Source organism: Oenanthe melanoleuca, chromosome 2 (genome assembly GCF_029582105.1).
Source record: "Oenanthe melanoleuca isolate GR-GAL-2019-014 chromosome 2, OMel1.0, whole genome shotgun sequence".
NCBI classification, from domain to species: domain Eukaryota; kingdom Metazoa; phylum Chordata; class Aves; order Passeriformes; family Muscicapidae; genus Oenanthe; species Oenanthe melanoleuca.
Genome location: NC_079335.1, coordinates 36520019 through 36529939, shown reverse-complemented (window position 1 = coordinate 36529939; position 9921 = coordinate 36520019).

Sequence of the window (9921 nt, the reverse complement as noted above, 5' to 3'; positions counted from 1 at the left end):
CACCACAAATCATAAGTTTCACTACACATTTTCCACCCCCTTTAAAAATGAAAACCCAGATCCAGCTTTCAGCAGAAGTGAGACTATTGCTTCACCATGATTAGGTACAAGCAAGGGAAAACAAAGCAGGCAGTGCTGGGGCCTAATGCTGTCAGCAGCAGTTCTGTACACAGAGTTTTGCTGGGCACTTCTCTGCTCCAGCACACATGGTAGTTTTTGCAAGATCGTGGCCTTGTTTTAGTATAACACAATCAAGATAATTTTTACAAGGTCAGAAAGTTGGAATAAGAGGAAACAAAATCCAGGCCAGTTGTGTCTGGAATCAATTAGGCTTATGTGCTTTTCAGATGCTGCTTGTCCTTCTATTAAATAGTATTTCAATGTATACTTTCTATTAGTATGTATGTATGTGAAAGCATGCACTGCATACAGTAAGTTTCTCCATTTATTTAAACCCACCTAAACTGGGGATGTCAGGAGGTTGAAAAGGAAGAGGTGTTCATCTGTGGGTGTTGGAATTGTTCTCTTGGCATTTACAGTTTAGTTATCTGCCTCCTCAATGACAAACTGCTCAGAAGAGCCAAATGTCCAGGCATGTCTGTGGTGTACTCTACCTGTCCAAAAAGCAAATTAAAATTAAAGCATTTGATCAGGTAAATACAAGCTATGCCCTCTGTCAACTTTCAAGCATTTTGTTGAGTTGTAAGAGTTAGAGAAAAAAAAACATTATTCTGCCTTTGCAAAATAAAACTTGCTGTCTAAGCATCACATTCATTATTGAATCATCCACGGAAGGCTTCAGCTAAGGAAAAGTTGACTTTATAAGGAATTTCCATTTTCTCTACATGTAGCCAGTCTAACTGATACTGAAATGAAAGCCAGTGCCTGCACAGAAGGAATGCACAGGGGCACACAGTCCAGGGAGATTTGTGCTGCATTTGCAAGTGAAACAGGTGACAGTAAAAATACTGATTTGTTGCTCATGTTGTGAAAAAAAATTTACAGACAAAAGTTCTATTGTCTAACCACTTAAAGATAAAAATATTTACCTTCATTACTTCTTTTCTCACCTTCATTTTGCCAAGTATGAAAATAAAGTGTAAGAATTTGTTCTTCCTCCACTTCAGTAACTTCTTAACATAAAAGTTGAAATTATTTTGGATAGCATTTTAAATAATAATAGGCAGTGAAAGAAGTTAAACCCATCACTTTTCCTATTATTTTTCTAAGCAGAACAGTTCTGTGTTGTGCTGTATTTACAGTTATTAGCCAGGTCAGAGCCGGCTCGGTACCACAACACACGGGTCAGAGGAGGAAATCGGGGACGGGCTCCAGGCAGATTCTGCAGGGTCAGGGAGGGGCGGCAGGCCGGGCTGCCCTTGGAATGACACAGAAACCGATTCCCTGGTCGCAGGGAATGATTTTCCGCGTGCAGTCACCCCTCCCACGCTTCCGCGCCGTCCCACAGTGGTGCGGCTCCGCAAGGGCGGAGGTGGAGCAGGCAGCGCATCCCGGAGGGAAGCCCGGCGGGGCTGCAGGAGCCGCCTGCCTTCCGCACGGCCATTGTTCTTTCCGGGAACGGGACGCCGCGTACCCCGCGTCCCTGTCCGCGGGCGGGGCGCGCTCCCGCTCCGGGAGGGCTTCGCTCCTCGGAAAGGTCCCGCTGCTTTGCGGCTCTAACCCGGCCACAGCGGGCAGGAGCAGGAGCAGGAGCTCACACCAGCTCGCACCCCGCCCCTCCCGCCGTTCCTGTCCCCAGGGACGCGCAGCGAGCCCCGGGACACCCCCAGGATCGCGGCCGGGATGGGGAGGGGACCCGGGGCGCGCCCCTCGCAGGGCAGCCGGGAAGAGCGAGCAGCTGCTGCCGGGCGCCTCCCGGGGCCGCGGGGGAGCCCCGCGGGGATGGCGGGACCGGCCCCGCCACCGCCGCCCGCTACCTGCGCCCCCTCCCCCCGGGCCGGAGGTTGCCGTGGCGACGGATCGACAGCATCCCCCGGGACAGGGCTCCGCGGGAGCCACGGGCACGGCGCGGTCCCCACCCGCCTCCCGTGGGGAACCCCGGCCCGCCCCTCCCGCGGCCACAGCGCGGCCGCCTCCGCGCAGCGACGTCAGCCCGGACGGGCTTTCCTGCCCCGGCGGCGCCCGCCCGCCCCATCGGCCACCTCTACCGGTCCCCTCCATCGGTCACCGCCATCGGTCACCGCCCGGGCACCCGCACCGGGGCCGTGCACCCAGACCCGTCGGGGCCGCCGTGTGCGGTGCCCGCCGCAACCTCGGCGCCCCCCGCGCAGGCAAAGCTGCACCCGGTTAAGCTGAGCCCCCTGTAGACGTATTTATTTCCGTTTAATAGGTGTTTATGGTATGTTAGCCCAGACCTGTTCCTAATCAATCCGAGCTTAATCAAAATGACGCAGATTTATACCGGCCCCGGTGCCAACCGAGCAGGTGTTACCTCGCACCTGTGGCTAAGCCGGCGGTGGGGCGGCCGGGAGCGACAGCCTCCGGTGCCGGGGGCAGCTGGCGGGGCGCTGGGCCGGCGATGGCTCTGCCCTCCCTTCCTCCCTTCCCGACCGCTGCCGCGATGCTCAGAGCCAAAGCACGAAGCTCAACAGCCGTCCCCGGCAGGGTGGAGAAAGGGGAAGTTACGGCACAGGGATTTCGGGGTAGGCTTTTTTCATTTTCTGTCCTGGCTCACGCTAAGAGCACATGGTCGTGGTAACAAGGCTCAGCGCCGGGAGGAGGAATTACCTCATGGAATTGCAAGCACCTTCCAAGTCAAGGTGGAGTCTGGAGCAAACAGGAGATCCAGCTGATAGTGGTTGATAAGCCTAGGGAGTATCACATTGCTGCTTTGCTTACCTCAGAGACGCCTCGGTCCTTGTGGAGCAGGAAGAGGAGACTCTCCAGCACACCGGCTCCCAGCACCCAGATAATGAGCTGTCTCCTCCTTCCTGCAGCGAGCAAGCCGGTGGCTTGGCTCACAGAGCAGCAGTTTCAGTAGAGGCTTCTCCTCTAATGGATCTCTTTTCGGTTGGTTGAGCAACAACCCAACTTCAGAAATTCAGAGCTCATTGAAGGAAAGCTGCTTTTCATCCTGCATAGCAATTGAATTAAACTGGAAAGCCAGGACGAAAAGAAGTTACACACACCTTCAAAATAAAGCTCAAACCAAACAAAACCCCACCATTCAGATGGTGCTAGGCCAAAAATATGACTAATAGGCAACTGCATTTTTTCTTCTGTGATCCTTCTGAAGCCTTCTGCTACTGGTGGATGATCCAGGAGTTGGGATTTTAGCAGTTAAACAGGCGGGTCTGTGGCCAACTATGTCCCTAAATTTACATAGTGACATTGTTAAAAGCAACCATCACTTCATCCAAAGCCGATATAAAAGTCTTTTTTTTTTTTTTTTTTTTTTTTTTAAAAAAAAAAACAAAGAAAAAAACCAGTTAATTCAGGTCTTCCAGAAGAATAGGGAACTGCAAATACACTACTCTTTCTTGAATAATTTCCCTTACACAGACTCCAAGAAGGAGAGAAAAAGGTAGAAGTAACAAAAAGGAAGAGAAGTAAACTAGAAAGAAAATAGAATTGGACTTCGATAGGAACCCAGAAAAAAGCCAAAGCACTTAATTTATGATGCACAGTGCTCAACCCTGCACATGCAGATGCCTTTTTTCTCTGGAGTTCGGTGGCTTTTCAGAAAAACTTCCCAGACAGAATTACCATACTGCACATAAGTTCACAAACTTAATTTCTGCTTCATAGCAGTAACTACAGGACATGGCACAAGCACTTTTGTTTCTGTGCAGGGATGTTTTGTTTCTGAGATGAAAGCTGGACAACACAGGGCAAGGTGGAGCAGCAGAGCCCATGCACTGGATTTTTGTGCACCACTGATGGCTGACAGACCAGCCACATTTTGCTGAGAAGTGGCTGGATTGACTCTCAAGGGCACCAGACACAGGAATTTTGTGTTCTGATATTCTCTGTCTTAAGCACTTTAGACATGACACTAACCAGCAACTCAATGTCCAGTCATCCTCATAAATTGAAATGAGATTTAAAAAACTCCATAAGGACAACCTGTTTGTAATTACATTCAAGACAAAGCTTTGCTGCATTTATATACAACAGACAGGTATTGTACATTGATTCAGGGGTTTTTTTGAGCCAACAGCTGACAAGTAAATTTGTTCATCTCTTCTGCTGCTGTCTCTGTACCTGTCCCTCCTCCTAAAAACCATTCATTCACACATATCCTACAAACTCTGGACGCTGCCTCAGCTCCAGTCTTAGTGCTGTCAAATCTGCACCTGTCAACAATGTCCAAATTTAAATGTTCCTTCCTCACAGCTGGTCCAGTCCTCAAGTAGCAACACCAGCCCAGGTGTGGGTGTCAGTGCTCAGGTGCTGGGCAATGCCTCAAACTGACAGCTTCTCCCTGCCTCATCTTGGGAGACAGCAACTCCATGGATTTCTGTCTTCCCAAGTATCCTTGCTATTTAACTGTTTCTTAAGGCACATTCTTTCAGACATTTCCTGCATCTGAAAATGTTTTCCCATGCCATAATCAGAACATGCAGTGTTTACTTGACTGCTTTAACCCAGACAACATTAAATTGACAACTATCAGCATAGTACCTTGGTCTCTTTTGAACTGTCCTCACACTTTAGGATTTTCTACTCTCCCAGTATTCTACGTCTAAATCTAGGAAAAGTAATGGAACTGAGCTTCACTTAAGAAAGGCTAATTAATTTACAGCAAATATACCACAAACCCAACCATCAACAAGAGTCTGCCCAATATAAACATTTATATCTCTGACTCTTTAATGAAGGAATTCTAAAAATCATAACTATGCTGGGGTGCGGGGGGAACTCCAACAAACATACTGATGCATCGATTCATCTATGTTCATACTGCCACAGACAATTTTACAAGAACTGTAATTTAGGAGAGGAATACATATGGATGTGCAGACTTCTAAATAAACTTTAAAGTAGGTTTTTCTGTATCTTATTTCACTTCTGTGTCAAAGAGCCATGGGATGTTGCAGTTAAATCCCAGTCTCAGACATGTATTCCAGTTTATATATGGAGTCAAATGCCTATCATCACCACAACACAGACTTGCAACCAAACATCATTTTTTAAAATTTATTTTTAAATGAACAGTATACCTGATGGTACAGAATAGCCTTTTTTTTTTTACTCAGTGCTCTCATAACAGTGTGCTTTTTTAGGCTGGGGTATAACTGACTGTGGAGCACGCTGGGTTTGCCTTCTCCATCTTGGGTTGCCTGTGGTAAAATTGCTACAGCAACAATCTCTTTCCTCAACCAATGCTAAAGCAGCAATACTTCCCCCCCCACTCCTCCTCCAGCTGTTAAGCAAAGAATAAACTTTTAGCTTTGCCCCTCCTTTATTGGAAGGGGAATAGGGTAATATGCTGTAATTGGTTTTCCATGTTTGCCAAGAGTCTGTTTCCTCTTATCATCCACAATATTTAACATGTCTTGTAATAGTTCCAAAAATAATAAAATCTGTCCCAAGAATAAAAATGATAGATCCACAACATGCTGCTTTTTTTTTTTTTGTCATGGTCTTGGTTTTGTAACATTCTGTTAGTAGTTTTTATTGCCTAATGTTGTGGTTTCTTTCATACGCGGCAGACCCAGTAAAGACATTTCATCAGCTACTTATACAGCAGCAGCCTGGATTATTTACAAATGGAGATTTCAGTAGTGTATTACAATAAATCACCACTGCATACTGTTAAAGTTACATTGCAGCAATATGGCAGAAGAGAACCCAGAGATTCTAGGGGGAGGAACATTAAGTATACACAAATCATACATATATGATCTCAGCAAACAAATTTATTAAGATATCCAAATAAAACCTGTTAGTCTTCCTCTGTCTCCCCTATCTCCTCCCATGCAATAGTGGAAGAGGACTAGGCAAATTATATCCCCCCACACATGCAAACCAGTACACACAATAGGTGCAACAAGTAGCAGAGCCTGTGCAATACTTCCTTCATAATTTTATATCATGCAGCTAGATAGCACACATATCCTACTCTCCCTCTGCCCCACCCTTTCACCCCTAAAACAAATGCCCCATACCAGGCAAATTCCTGTAAGCTTGGGATATGGAGCAAGCAAAGACAGCATTTTGCTCATAGGATTTAGTTTGAATGAAACAATATGAAAACAGAAGACAAAAAGGAGATAATACACAGGAAAAACTTGATTTAGAATGAAAAAAATCCCCAAACCACACAAATCAACTAAAACACCTGAGAAGAAAGTTGTAGGACACTCATAGTGAGGAATCACTACCTCAGGCCTCAGCATTTACAAAAGCAATACCCTACTGGCATCAACTAAAATATAAGATAAAAATATGAGCACATTGGGGTACCCTCTTTAAGAAAGACCACTTTTTTTTTTTAAAAAAAGCATGCAATGCTCAAAATTGTCTTCTATTATTTCTAAGTTTGTTTAATATACTTTTTTTTTTCATTCAGATTCAGTTTATCTATATTTCTGAGCCTGAAAAGGCTTCACGTGAGTCCCAAGAACAGATTTAGTCCCCTAACAGTCACAGATAAACTCTTAAGGCAGAAATAATTTTCCCAGTCTAAATGTACGTCATGTAGTGTGCGCTCTTCTAACCCAAACAATATATAAATGTTGCAGATAAAAGCTCTTCAACGGCAGCACAAGAAACTAAGTGTCACAAAAAGTGTAACACAGCAGAAAGGATACAACGCTGGAGCAGGGATGGAGCTCTCACTGCTTGCTAGGGGCTTCAGACACTTCAGCTTATCAGCGAGTCTTTTGGCAGTCATTTTACCTTAACTCACTGCTGAGTATGATCTGCACAAGAATAAATCAGTGACTGAAGCCAAAAGAGACACACAGGTCTAAGACTGAGGGGGAGTTGTTAATCTTTCTTCATTGACTGCCAAAATTCCTGGAGCACTTCATTTTTAGCAGAAATGGGAGAGACAAGCTTTTAGTCATGCTTAGAGGGCTTATCATCTCAATTTTCTTTTTTTTTTTTTTTTCTTTAAACTATACTTTATACCATATTTTAAACTTGGACTAAGGGAAAAATTGCACCTTGGTATAATTTTGAAGTATCAACAGCTTCACATTACATGTAACAGCTGTATAAGGTGCTGGGAAACAATTACATGTTGTGGTTCTTTGGTTGTGAAAATGTAACCAACAAAAGCAACTGGAATTCAACAGGAAATCTCAGCAAGTTGTCAGTCACTCACAAGTAAAACTGAAACCTGGGAAAGAATCATTTTGTTAAAGCATACGCTTTAGAAGTAAACCCTCCTGCTAAGTTCCATGCTGTAAAATCCTAAAATTCTAATTGGATAAAATAGCATTAGGGCTGTTCAAAAAGAACCGCTACAAAAATACAGACTTCTGTCGCAATAAAAGGTTTATGTGTGCATGAAGTTTGTGACAAAAAGCCAGCCAGAATGCATGGAAATTTCAGTTTTGTTCTAGTTACTCTTTGAAAGTACCACAGTCTTAACATAATGTACAGTCTAAGACTGGCATGTGAGCCAGAACCAAATCAGCAGGATCAGCAATTGATTGCATACATGACTTTAGTAAGTCACAGCATATTCCCCCTGCCTCTCTCACCCCCCAAAAAGCAGTACTGGTGGCCCTTTACTATAGCAGCTCTGGAATCCTGGGCAATTCTATACCTCTTCCATGTTTTCAGAAGCTTTCAGTTTTTCAAATCATCACCACTTAAAACAGCATGATTTTTTGTTCTTCTCAGGGCAGTGTACAAATCCACCCCCCTGTTCCCTTAATGGACAATTTTTATGGCTAAATTTATTACCCTTTGTAATAAAGCTCAGGTTGCTATATAAGAGCACACTTTTCTCTCATCTCAAGCAACTGAATTCTACAACATTGCCAAGTAAAAAGAACTTCAAGTAGTTAATTCAGGCTAATAGTCTTGTTCGTTCACTCCTTCTTGTGAAGAGCTAGTTAGGACACGCCAGTTTTCCCTTGTCATCCATGCAGCTCAGTCCTACGGTTTTACTATCATGCAATTTTCAAACTTCAACTGAAACAATAGGTGTGGGCTATAAACGCAAATTTTGCATAATAAACAGATAACAGCTGAAAGTATGTAAATGGAGTAACCTGTTAATAATTTAGAGGTTGAAAACAATCATATTACATGGCTGAAAATGTTCCTAAATGTGTAAAAAATAATTGAAGTCAGCAACTAACATAAATCAGTGCTGGTTCCCCCTTCTCCGAGACACCAACAAAAGGTTCCACACCATTTTTTCAAACTTTATTTAATTTCAGAACCACTGCTATGTTACACCCATCAGTCTGAAGTTTATTCACTCTGGCTGTTCAAGTTCTGACAATTAGAATGGGTGACACGAGGATCCCTTTCCCCCAGTGTTGTGTTGCAGTCAATATTGGTCCAGTAAGACAAAAGTTTTGCAGTCATTGCCTGCCCCCAGCCCCTTTATTTCCCCCAATACATGAAGCATATCCTAGCATTAGCGTCACCCTTTTGTCTGCAATTATTTAAATAGGATGAGATGGAAACTCAGTTGTTTGCATTTGTATGAAAGGTGACATGAACATTCTGTATTTTAACAAATAAACACTTAAACACAGGATTTTGTTTTGCAGTGTGCGACCCTTTCATTTGAGGAAAAGTATGCCCCCCTCCAGCCATCACCATAATAAGTAACAAAACATTTGTAGTTTTGATTTTCATCAAGATTTCCAAACTGGCAGATTTTATTTTCACACCCTCTTCACAATAGACAAGATGCTTACCATATATTTAGGATTACAAGTTGTCACTAAAAGAAAACTTTACACAACCACTATACATTTAGGTTGAAAAACTGTCCTTGCATGAAAAATATAGCTAGAAATCAAGTGGTAAACAAGAAGAAAACCATTGAGAAGATTAACGTTTTTAAAATGTGCCATTTTAAATTTATCAACTCCTCCTCTACTTTTCATCCATACTCTGTTTTCACCTATAGTATTTGTTAAGGCAAACAGCTAATCCATTTCTGAAGAGGTGTTGTGGAAATTGTGGAAACAGCAAACATTTGGCATTAAAATAGATAGCACGTATGTAGCCTCTAGTAATATACATTAAGCATCTCTCTTGGACTTCAGGATAGTGACAGGGGAGCATGAACATGCTAACAATGTCAAAAAGGCTTAAAATTTAGCATCCAAGCAATTCCTATTAATGCTTCTGTAGTTTTCAAGCTCTAAGTAGTATAGATTTTATGCAAATGCATTAAAGAATTCTAGCTTGGCAAGTACACCCAAGCAGGTTATTAAACTATATATACAGAAAGTGATAAATACAGAATTAAAAGAGTCCTTCCGCTTCTCTTCATAGCCTTGAAAATTGACAAAAAACTTGAGGACAGCTCTACAATATTAAACATTAGGTAACCTCAGGAGCTGGGAAACCTAACTACACAAACTGATTAAAATACTCAGATGACTTTGTAGTGTTTAATACAATTCTGTTCGTAGTCAAGGGCACAAGACAACATTTAACAAAAATAATCACATCAATTGACCTAGAAATCAAATGTAAATAGATATGAATACAATCTCCAAAATCTGTCTTTAAGTGAACATTAACCATTTATTCAAAGTTATACAAGAATTTGAAGGATAAAGTCTTCTGCAACAGGAAACCAACTTACAAGTTTCATGTCTCAATCGAATTGAAGTGGAGGCGAGCGGGGGGCAGGGGGGAGGGAAGGGTGAACAAACAAGTAGGCCCCATCCAGGCAGCTAGAAAGTAAAAACAGGCTCAACAGCAGCCTCCTCCAGCTTGCTGTCCTCCCTGATTGCCTGCAAGTGTTGCGTT